Below are 12,873 nucleotides of genomic sequence, written 5' to 3'. Positions count from 1 at the left end.
ACAAACAGAAAGCAATGCAATGCAAAGCAAAAAAAAAGAAAACAAAAACAAAAACAAAAAAAAAACCACCCAAAAAATAGTAGCACACACTGGCTGGGCTATGGCTCATCCTTCCCACACCCTGTTCTCCCCGCAGCTGTGAAGGCTCAGTACACCAGCACAGTTGGTTTCAGGTGTACCACAGAGGACAGAGAAGCAACAAACACTCAAACACTTTGTCGGGGGGGGGGGGGGGGCGGGGGAAGGCATGCTTCCATGTCCAAAACAATGGCAAAAATATCACATAAATGCACATGACACCTGCACTAGACCAAAGTGTACTGCTTTGCCTCTGTCAAAACCCAACCTACCCCAAGAGAAATATCCCAACTCTATCTCCTGCAGGCTGATACTCCAGAAGATATATACACTGCAAAATATGCTAGCATTTCACCATGACACTGAAGACACCAAATGTTATACCTACAATACAACAAAAGCACTGATAAATCGCCATCACCGCCTCCTCCAGAAGTACAAAGGGAACCAAATTCCTGTCTTTAAGGCACAGCTGACTCCATACTCTGAAGGAAGTAGGTGGAAGATCCTGTCCACATCTCGTATTGTGCAGTTCTGGAGAGCAACAGGGAATCAGACCTAGCCCCATACCCAGTGTTCTCACCAAACAAGTAGTGGGTTTCTCAGATCACATTCTGTAGTACTGAGTTAACCCCACGCAAGGCCAGAGGAGTTTTGGCATATCTGCCGCCTGGCACTAATTCACAGACATGTAAGCTCTTACTTGGTTCTAAGCCCTTCCTGGATAAGATATTCATGCCTGACCCCATTTCATTCTGCCCCTGTGCATGGTCTGTTAAGCAGAGAACTCGCTCCTATGTGTTTCCCAATGCAGCGTGCATGGTCGTGCTGAAGTACAGACCCACCTTACAAGCATCTGGTACTTCTGTCTATAGCTCAGTCGCCAAACATTTAAAAGAGTTTCACACAGCACAACTAAACCTGAAAAAAGATTCCACTGGACTAGGAGAAAAATACACCCTAAATTCCAGAGGTTCACTCTGCACAAGAAAGTGAAGCCCATGTTCAAGAGCATGCAGTACAAATTACCTCCAGGACTAGATTACCAGCTCCCATTACCAGAAGCAAGGCACCAGCATACCAAAAATTTGTAGGTGTTATCAGGAAACTTTTAATAAAGACAACATTTTCCACCAGACTGTTACAGAGACTGGTTACATTTAATACTGAAGCTGGCTTTAAAAGTAATTCACCTCTTTTTTTTTTTTTCCATTTTCAAACTCACAACTTTCTGGAATACTGTCACAGAATCGGGTGTCAAAACACACTAATTATCAGCCTGTTAGAGTTTCACTTTTACCGAAATTATTTTGCTCTATTGCAACATTCTACATTCCCCGAGGCACTTTTTATTCCTGTCAAAAATCACAGAATCACCATTCAAAAACAGACAGGCAGGAGTATTGGTCTGAATAAAAATCAGCTTTTTTCCTCCCTCTCAGGCAATTTTGCTTAGTAGGCCCAAAAAATAAGAAGCCATGGGGGAGTAGGGAGAGGCACACTATCTTGAAATCTAGTTCCTCCCAACTCTAACATGCAACACCAATTTCCTGAAGTCCATTGCAGGCACCACCGCACAGAGTAGGAGAGGGAAGGGGCAGTAACAGTTCTCCCGGCTTTAGACAGAGCTGAATTTATGGCCATTGACCACGACCTCCTTTCTAAGCCATCATCATCTCTGAAGCACTACTCACCTAAGCTTATTCTGCAGCAACTACCTGGAGCTCCTGCCTCCAAGTATTGTACACTCTTAGTGGGTACTCTGGTGTTCACAGCGGTCAAGCAGAGTCATCCAAGAGCTGCTGGCCCTCAGCATGTAGCAAAATTTATTATGTGGAACAACCTACAAATATTTACAGACAAATATTTACAGGAGTAAGAGTAGTGCTGGTCAACTCCTACCTTACACTTAGGGCAAGAAATGCTAATAGTGCACAAATGTGGTTCTTCCAGTATCTTAGCAATTTGAAATTTGAATATTATGCAACATCAGCCAAAGTCTTTAACATCAAATATCTACACTATAAATGTCACTACAAGTTTATAAAGAGGAACAGGCCTCAGAACATTTGCAGAAATAGCTGATGGGTCCTTTCTGCTTATCTACCAGGGAACACTTTACACAAAACTCAGAACTTGAACATTATGTTCTTGGAGAGAAAATGCAACTTATCATTTCAGGAACTGAACTAATAGGTTAATGAACCAGTGCTGCAGGGATACGTGGTCTGAAGGAACTCTCTTAGGACCAGGCTTGGTCTAGGCTGCTGAAAATTTGCATAGATCAAGACGAGGACCTTACTGACAATTTCAGCAGGGCACAAAATTTACAGGAGCACAGCTCCTCTGACTTGAGCAGAGCAGGTGCAAGTTTTCTATAGGACCTCTACTGCATCCCTGAAACAGGGCAAAATACAGTCTAATAGCAACAATAATCACCTACAGACCAAAATGGCTTTTGGGTTTACCAAATTCTCAGCCACACTGAGCAGTACAGTTACTTTTATATAAGTACAGAAGACATGAGAACTTTAAAAAACGTTCTGTACCCACATAAACTGCTGAAAGACACACAACTGCTGGAGTTTCACAATTCTGTCACTGTTTTTGCATACCTTGTGGGAAACAAGTAGCACTTCCCTCAGCTCCTTATAATATGTAGAATAAACATAATGCACAACTACCTCCATGTACAACCTATTTCATGTAATCAGTTATACATCTGCTGTTAGGGACATTTGGAAAAAAAAAATCAAAGGAAAACAAGAAACTGTACTGATCAGATTTGTAGAGGAGTGACAGGTCTCAGTGCTAGCACTCCTTGCTTAGCTCTGCTAAAATGTATTAAAAGCAGCTAAAAATAAGACAAATATTTCCCCAATATTAAGTTCTCCATGAGAGCAAATTCTGCCATTTCAGAGATATTCCACAAGTCAAAAATGAAAGGGAAAACAGCAAGTGCATTTATAAAGAAAAAAAAAAATGCTTCCAATGCAAATCTCATTTTAAGAGCAGATGCTTTGTGAAGAAGTTTTTCAACATATATTGTACCACTACAGAGTTTTCATGGCTACAGACAGCATGAAGAACAAAAGCTGCAATCTCAGAAACAGCACTGACAGCTGGCAAGTGGCAACAACAGAAGAGCCGACCACTGGACTATGAAGAACTTCCATTTGTTCTGGAAAACTTGGGGCAGCCACTCAGATACATAAAGTATGCATAAAAGCACAATCTTTTTCAGGAAGAACAGAACAACTACTTGCAAAAAATGAGAGCAATTCTGTTAGACAATTTCATCTCCTCTCTTTTTTACTGACTATGAATTATCTGCAACAGTGCAATTCCAACTAGTAAATCTAACTTAAACACAGCTGTTTTGGAGAGGATGGACTGGTTTTCATTTTGTTTTAGACGCAACTCTCAAATTGTGCCACACTGTCAGAACTCAATTTTCGAAGGTTGTGTTCATGTGTTCTACAGCAGTCACCAGAATCTAAAAGCAACTGTAGGATGTCACACCCTGTGTCTCCTGCAAAATAGATCTAATTTTCCATTACAAACTGGTGATTGTTCCTGGGCAGGGAGAGGGAGGGAGGGACAGAGAGACTAAGAAAGGCAGCTTTTGTACTGCCTACCAGATTTTTCTTCTATTTCTACCATCCTTCTTCCTACAATTCTACAAGCTGAACGACAGCCAGATAAATCAACAGAACTATTTTTCACTGAAATGCGACAACAAAGCATCTGAGAAGTTTCATAATACACTTTAATTTCACTGTTCAATTACACTGTTAAACACAAGCACATATAACTACCTTTAAGAACTCACTAACTGCTTTAAAATGCACATCTTAGAAGATGCTAAGAGAAATAGCTTTCAGAATGTTGCACTGTAGTACTCAATGAAACAGGAAATGAGGAACAAAGAAAGGCATTTCATAGATTCCAGATGTACTCTAACACCAGCTGGGAAATACAAGCAAGAATCAACTACAGCCTTGTAAAAAGCTACCACTAACTGGTGTTTTCTAGAGTTCTTGAACAAAAGTAAGTAGCTGTAAACAATTTGTAAATAGAAATATTTTTAGAAGAAATTAGAAACAGTAATAAAAATAAACTTCTTCCCCTCCCTCCTATTTTTAAGGAGTTTAAAACTCAGCTACCAGTTCATGTGGTTTTTTGAATTGCTTTATTTGAACATAAGAAATCTGTATAAAGAGCAATAACAGAAACACAACTGTTCAAGTTGCCCATTTTCCAATACTTGGAACATTAAAGGTGAATGAAACTCAAAAGCAAATAACATTTAAAAAAACAGTAAAGTTGATTTATAATACATGCCTTCCATGCAACTGGAATTAAATAGAATTTAAATTTGCAAATAATATAAATATTATAACATAAAACAAGTTCTCAGTCACGTAGAAACTTTATTCCTACATCTATAAGTTAAAAAAAAAAAAAAATTCCAAAAAACATTCCAGGTTAAAAATCCTGGAAATAAAACCCCTTCACACGTTCAAATACCTTTCTTCTCCGTGTGTAACATATCTCCAATGTTTCATCTTCCTTTTTTTGAAACAAAAACTCAGGCCTCCCAATGCAAACTACTTCTAAATGGATTTTCAAATCTCTTAGTAGCAAGTGTAGAGACAAACAGACAAGCATATTTCCTCCTAAAGTCACTGTAACATATGAAAAGAAAGCTTAAGCATGCATCTTATGGTACACAGGTCTGTGTGTCCCCCTCCTCCCCTCATCACAGAAATAGGTGCTCTTCCCAGCTTCAAGACTTTTCATTCGTTGCACATGGAAGAATTGAGACACTTCATCTCATGTTCGTCCACCTACTAGCAGCTTATAAAAGTACATTAATATTTATGCAAATTAAACATTGCATCCAATGCCACCTGTTCAAACCTACCAGTCATTCTCAAATAAGTGAAACCCTCTTACCATCAGATCACACTAATCCATTTCAGTCAATGGCGATGCAGTCACAGCTACACACCCCAGCAGACAGGGAACAGCAAGATTCAATTGTTGGGCTAATGAAGGGACCTTCGTTTTGCCCCAGTGCTCCCTGAGAGGTAATAACAGGCAAATGCACAAGTCTCTAGTCAAGTAGAAAAAAATGATATTTCAGACACCTGGAATGAAAACTGAACAGCAGAAACATTTATCAGCCTCAGAAGTCAGGCAAGTCAGACCAGGCTGTAAGTCCTCAACATTTGTGTTCTCTCCTCAACAGACTTCAAAAATACAGATACACTACACTTTTTCCCTTTCAGGCAGAAGGGGGAAAGAAAAAAAAAAACAAACCTGAAAGACCTCAAACTTTCCACTGAATATTTAAAGTGTTTTACAGTTGGCAATGATCCACTAAAATCTGTGAAAGGAAAACAGGGGGAAAGTATTCCAGTTCTTCATAATTTTGAAGCTTCACATCTCATTTCACAAAACTTTCACCCAGAAAGTCTTCTACAGGAGGAAAACAACATGCAAAGTTTCAGGGAAGTTCCTTTTCCCTTGGTAGAGGTTAGGATGGGAGAGGAAGGAAGTTAGATTTGTTTTGTTTTTACTCCAAAACAAAGCTTTTATTTGGATCCTTTTATTTGGATCAGTCACCAGTCCACGATGCTGAAGAAATCAGACACTGCTGAAGAACAGACACTTCATAAGGTTTAGTAAATGTCAGTAAAATCAGAAGGTTAGAATGGGCAAGACCACAATCAGCTTTTCAGTTTAATAAAACACAACCTGTTACCAACTCCAAGCTTGAGTTTTTCCTTGGTGTAACCACAAAATATATAAACCTCCGGAACTAGAAAGTTTAAAAGCACAGCATTAAGACTTACTAATGCATGTTTTGACTACTAATACAAGCCTTAGGTGACTTGCTCCCCAGAAGCATTAATAGTCCACTGGTACACACATACTAATTTTTCTTTGACATATTTGGCTGAACATTTGTTGGTCTGATCAGTATGTGCAATATCAATATATGCAACTGATATTTACATCTTTTACTGTATGCAGCAAAGTCTACAAGCCTCTGATTTTACTTTAGGCTTCTTGCTTTCACAAGGGCTAGCTGTAAGATTTATTCTCCAAACACATCCCTTTGCAAAGTGAATTGTAACAACATGAGAGGTATTAAGTACTCCTCAACCCAAAGTGGATTTTGCCTCATCCTTTCTCCTCCACGAAAAAAAATTGCTACATGACATACTCAAAGACTTAATTCGACTCTCACAGAAGTGCAATTACTGGCTTTAACAGAATTATTCATAATTTACACTCCTGTAATGGAGATGAGTCAGTGAGAAAGGATAGAGGGAATTTTAACCTGACGAATACTATCAAAGGTATTTTTGATGAGGTTTTTAAATTTATTTTCTAATCTCGGTGTAGGCAACACTCTCCAGTGTTTACATGAGAAGGTCTTCCTTAAATGGGAGCATCAGTGCAACAAATGACTTCATATGATAACAGTGTTTGACAACATAACTGCATAAGTAGAAATCGTGCTTTGATGCAAAGAAAGGGGAGGGGGAGTTCTGTTTAAGCATAAATATGATAACCAACATTAGGTGCCTCAGCTTTAAAAGACAAGTGTGTGATGGAGAAATGGGGAAGCATGTGTGACTATTAATTAATACCAACTAAAACACCTAAGCCTTTATAAACAGCTAAGGCTCCTGAACTGAGTGTGAGATTCAAGTAGTTCTCAAGCAGAAGGTCAGAGACATAGATACATCAGTTTGTCAGATAATCCTCTTGCCGTCCTCACTGGAGTTTTAACATTTGTTCTCCAGAGCAGCTGCCCAAGCTGGTGTGTATTGGCAGCTAACAAATACAGCACCAACAAGAAAACCTATAGTAAGGAAAGGGAGTGGACTGAAGAGCATAGAAAGAGTCAGGCAGTGTCATGACGCTGCCAGTACACAGACACAAAAGCCAGGGATGCACCTGCTGTCCCCCTCCAATTTCATTTCTCACATATGCACACTCCCAGTCAAACTCTTGGATACTTGTCCAGAGACAGCTCTGACATCCACTGGAGTGCACAGATTCAGCTCACTAAAATGGAAGAAAACTAAATCTGAAAAGAAAATTAGATTGCATTCTTTGGTTCTGCTTTGCAAATTGAACTGGATTTTCTTTTCTGCAAGCAGAGGAGCATCAGTCAACAGCAGGTGTGCCAAGAGCATTTCATGGCTGGAAGCAAGATGAGTAGGGAAGGGGAAAGACAAGACCTGCCTTCTCAGCAGCATCAAGCTACTAATTTGGGTTAGCATATCATGATTTCATGCTTTGGACTGCAGCTATCAAACAGAATTGAAGCAATATGCAAAACACAAAGAACAGGATCAGGCAGAACAGACATATAAAAAACAGAGCAAGAGAAGCTAATGCTGGCATCTAACTAACCCAGCAATTTCAGAACTAAAAATTTAGTTTTAACCAATGATAGTTAAATAGTAAAAAAAAAAAAAAAACCACCAAAAAACATCAATCAGTTTGAAGGGTTACTCAAGGCAATGAAGTTTTCAAAAGCATTTTCTGGAAAACTCCAAAGCTAAGACATCCAGCACTTATATGTCCTTATGTAAGAGCATTTGGTACTCCGACCACCAGACAATCACTTCCATGAAGAGACAAGAAAATACCTACTTCTCATGAGAGAGATTAAATAACAGTTTTTTCAAACGTACCAATTCCAGAAGAAGACCAAAAAAACTAAAGAGTTTGCTTACTGACATCAGAGGCCCTGAGCAGATCTGTTTAACAGTTTCACTCCTGTGAATTTACCTCTACACACTCTGAAAACCAAAACACATTGGCTTCCCCTCATATATGAATCCTTCTCTACTTAAAAAAAAGGATATGGATGGAAGGCTATGGAATTTGACGTCAGGCTGGCAGCCCCAAACACAAGCATCTTCTATTTATTCAAAACTACATTCACTGAAGCATTTTCCACTGCTACCTCTGTTTCCTTCTCTCACTTGCAGAAAATATGCTCTCCATTTTTGCTCCAGTCACGGCTGTTCCTGACAGTCCACAAACAGCAACAGCACCCTGCCTCTAGAAATAGCACTGGTCCCAGACCTTTTCCATTCAGCACACTGAACACAAGCTGGTCAGAACACAACCCAAATTTAGCAATTTCAAATACTGAACCAGCAGAGCTAAATCTGCATGATCCATTCTGCACCTTCCATAGCCTGTGAGACTCAAGCCTTAATTAGCATTGCTACAGTCAATCAATAAGAACATTAAGTTGCCACTTTATTTTACCTATGCAACATCAGTTTAAACTGTACTTGTTAATGTTTTAATGTGAAGAAAAGATCTTGAGAAGTCTTTAATATATTCAGGGTGAGATGCAAATAGCTTTTCTTCCTTTCTTTACGTCTTGGTCCTCTAACTTAGAAACACAGGAAAAAAACATTGTTATCTTTATAAGAAACATTTTACACTTCCTAAATAATAATTTTTTCTTTTTTTTACAAATATACATATATATAGAGAGAGAAAGAGAGAGAAAGGTACCTGGGAAAAATTATCTCATTCTAAAAATATCTATTCAGCAACCTTTTGCCCCATTTAAATGGGAATAAATCCTTTTACAGTATTATGCAATGAACATATTTAGTCGTAATTACTTCTACAAGTAACCACTTAAGGCACTAAATCCCAGCAGACAATATTAAAAGGGACATCTTCTCAAGATAAAATGGATTTCCCTGAACAACCTTAGTATTATTAGACTTAAGGTAGACCTTACATTTGTCAGGGACAAGATAAGTTTCTTCTTAGCCTTGGAAATGCAGAGACATCTCTCAAGAATTTACTCTGTACCAAGTTTAATGGTGGAAGCCTGTAAACCTTCTCTTGGCAACTGAGCTGCTTAAACACCAGTAAAGTAGCACTTAACTAAATACTCTGCCTGACTTCACCCAAGACTCTTAGTTTCAAAAAGTTTAACTGCTTTCACAGTGTCTTAAACTACATAGCTCTGCATGAATAGTAAAGAAGGCACACCAAGAATTAGAGGCAAAGAGATGGCGCATCTACAGACCAACCATCCTCATTTTGTCAACTGGACATAAACAAGGTCTTACAGCTCCTAGAAAATGGGGTGAATTTAGAACGGGGTAAGCTGTGTGCAAAGCGCCAACCTACATCAGGTAGTAGGCAACTTCCATCACAAATATTTCACTGCTTCATGATTCTGATCCCACTTAATGCTACGGATAGCTTATGCTGCTGGAATACCCACATTTTAGACTAAGACCTCAACACCTTGTAACCACAAAATAACCCTTTCCAAAGATGATAAAAGAAAGTTTTAGAAATTCATGAATGCCTTAAAGTGCAACAAGCCCTCACAGTGCACAAGTGGATTGTTACTACCTGTCAGGTCAACAGAATGATGAGCAAAATGTTCTCCTCATTATATTACAGCCCCAGTAAACTCTCAGTGTGCAATATCCTCCTGTCCCAATTATTACTCTCAAACTATCAGACAGAGCTGTAACAAGGACTACTACTGCTAGAAAAAATATTATTTTGGAGCAGAGCCTAATGCCTCCAAGTATAACAGTACTAGATTTCAGGGACATGAAAAGCTTGTTAAAGTGAAAATTTACAAATGAGCTGTTGCTTTAGATTTTTCAAGTATAAACAATTTCACAAAGTAAAATCTGGCAGCAGGTTCTCTGCGAGTCAGTATACAGCTTTCAACAGCAGAAACCCTGAACATGAGCTTTTATTTTTTCAACTGGAAGTTTAATAGTTGATGCCATTTAAGGAGAAAAAAAGTAGCAATTAAGTACAGCATATTTATTAAATATTAACAGTACAACAAAAGTCATGTTGTCAAGCAGAAGGACACTCTTTGTAGTTTTTCCAGCCAATCATCAGCCATAGAGCCTTATGTTGTTTCCTTTCAGGTTTTGAAACACTGACTCATGGAAATATCAGCACTGCACACTTCCTCAAAGTGGTAATCTTATAGGAAGTGTTTGTTTAGTCTTACACGACACATTGTTTTGTTTATGTATGAGGGATTCCGGTAAAAATAATTTTCAATTAAGAAAAAAAAAAAAGACATAAGCACAACAGTTTCAGTTATGGAAAGCCAAAATAAATCAATTTCAACTAGACATCTGAACAGCACATTCATTAACACAAGTACTACTTTTTTTTTTTCCTCTACTGTACATTACTTCTTTGCAACATGAGCAGAAGTTGCCAGGCATTAAATTCTTTCAATTCAACTAACCGCAAAAGAAACTGGACAAGAGGCAGCACAGTAACAACTCCTCTTAACACTGGTACCCACATTGACAGAGTTCACATTGCTGCTCCACAACTTCATCACAACAAGACATCTTAAGGAGGTGCCACACCATTGTCAGTTCAACTGAGTGAGGCAAACACGCAGCTTCCTACAAAGCTCAACTGTTTCAGAACTTCAATATTTTCAAAAAAGGAGACAGATGGCTCAAGCTAAATCTAAGCATGACTAGAAACAACACTCCTCAGAACATGGAAGCATTCAGGAGATCCAGGATGTAATTACCCACTTAGCTAAATACGGCTGATTCCATGAAGCCCATCAGTCCCAAAAGAACAAGTTATATGAGCAGAAGAAAATGCCTTCATTTACCTGCAGCTTCTTGGAAATACAGGACAAGCCAGCCACAGCAGTACATTACATTAGGGCATTCAAACATCTCTAGGCTACAGATGTTTTGCACAGCCAGAAGCCTCCCAACTGCATCAGCCTCCCCACTAAGAGAAGCATGCCAACATGGGTGTCCACTCTGCACTGACTCCTCAATGCAGCAGTTCTACATTTCATCCAATTTATACTAAGGCACACCTGTATATCAGTGTCCCTATTCATGATTTGCCAGCAGAGGTGCTACAGAGAAGGAAACATCTTACCAGATCAAGCACAAAGTATTTGAAAGTCAGAGATCAGTCAAGCTTGGCCATGAAACAAGCTCCCAAAGAACCGAACTGATCATTTCTACAGCATGATAAAATCAAAGCAAATTGACATGGGAAATGACTTATCTTTTTGCCCTCAAATAACTTGTCTCTTAATCCATTAAAAGATCCAAAGCCTCCTGTCACTAGAGAAAAGAGAAACTTCATTCCATGAATGGGAACTGCTAAAAGACAAATGTACTCTTGGCAATAGCTGAAAAAAGTAGTGTCCCTCCAACGTTCCCCATCTTTTCAGTGGCGCCCAGCAACAGGATGAGGAGCAATGGCCATAAATAGAAACACACTAAGTTCCACCTCAACATGAGGAAGAACTTCTTTACACTGAGGGTGACAGAGCACTGGAACAGGCTGCCCAGAGAAGTCATGGAGTCTCCCTCTCTGGAAACATTTCTGTATAACCCATGCTAGGAGACCCTGCCTTGGCAGGGGGTTTGCAGTAGATGATGTCCAGAGGTCCCTTCCAACCCTAACACCTCTGAGTCTGTGACCTCCCTTCAGATCCAGTCACAGGACTTTTTGCAGGGAGCCTACAAGCTTCCACATACAAATTCTAGAAGATCCAGATTGCTTTACGAGGCCGGTCTGATTAGAAAAACTCCCCCAACCGATCAAAGCAATCCTGCCACTTCCTATTTTTCTGCCAAATTTCCCAAGAGACAGTCAGCTACAGAAAGGAGTGTGACTTCTGAACACGAGCGGCAGAAAGCCGCGCTGCTGCCGCGCTGCGCGTCCCTTGGCCGCGGGCAGACGGAAGCGCTCGGCTCCGCCCCCTGCCGGGCAGCGGCGGAACAGCGGCGCAGCGCCGGGCATTGTCCTCCACATCCTCCGGGAAACACCTTCCGCTCTCAGGGCACCACAGAAGCACCGCTGCGCCCGGGATGCGCCCGGCTTTTCCTGCTCGCTATCCAGGCTAAAAAACAGCGGGGATCCTTGCTGCAGTTCTACAGTAATCAAGTGCTTAGCTCTGATGGGGGCTCCCTTCCGATTACTGAAGTCAGCAGCAGGATTAACTTTAGTCCGCGACATAATGAGATTAATCTCAAGACTTTCGCTGCTGTTATTATCTTCGACCTCTTCTACAATTAAAAAAAAAAATCCCACACCCTCGTGACTTTAATCACTTAGGTATAACAACATCACTGTTTTCTTCTCAAAAAAACTCCAACTAATCAAACACAAACACCTTAGCCACGACTCATCATCATAAACGTGAGATGTGTTCTTACCCGTTTTACTAAAAATCACCAGATAGGAACAACTTGCAATAGCATCACTCACATGGTGTCCGGATTTCTCCCTTGTGAAGACCTTTTTTTATTTTCCCCTCCCCTCTTTGAAAAGAGACAGAGAACAAGCCTCCGACCACATTCTGTAGTCTCACTGAATCTATTTTCTGTATGTATACAAGGACATAAAATGAACACATAATTTTTGGTCTGTATGATAAAATTTTAACTCTTAAAAACTGCTATTACTAAACTATCTGCTGACAATTAACTAACATCCTAGCAATGGTCTCTTTGAAATGCTAACGCCACTATCCAATAATGAGATTTTTTATGTAATGTCACGTTTCAGTTTTACCTAACACGGCAATTGGTGGCTGCAAATTTGGTTCCGAACGCAGGGAAACGCAAAGGGAGATTTTACAAGAGCTTTATTAGGAAGCCACACGTCCTCGGTACCCACCGCTGTGAGCCTGGCACTGAACGTCGCCACTTCCCCTGCAACTCGCAGCCTCCGCGCCCCATCCTGGGGAGAACT

The 12,873-nt window shown here is 40.0% G+C and overlaps 1 protein-coding gene across 2 annotated transcripts in view; it reads right to left on the bottom strand.

Moving 5' to 3' along the window:
* RASA3 (RAS p21 protein activator 3) overlaps positions 1-12,873 on the bottom strand; it is a 131,454-nt gene that overhangs the window by 117,557 nt on the left and 1,024 nt on the right. The window lies entirely within an intron of this gene.

Source organism: Corvus hawaiiensis, chromosome 2, assembly GCF_020740725.1.
Source record: "Corvus hawaiiensis isolate bCorHaw1 chromosome 2, bCorHaw1.pri.cur, whole genome shotgun sequence".
In the NCBI taxonomy this organism is placed as follows: domain Eukaryota; kingdom Metazoa; phylum Chordata; class Aves; order Passeriformes; family Corvidae; genus Corvus; species Corvus hawaiiensis.
The sequence above is the reverse complement of the archived record's forward strand: the minus strand, read 5'-3'. Positions and strand labels throughout refer to the sequence as shown.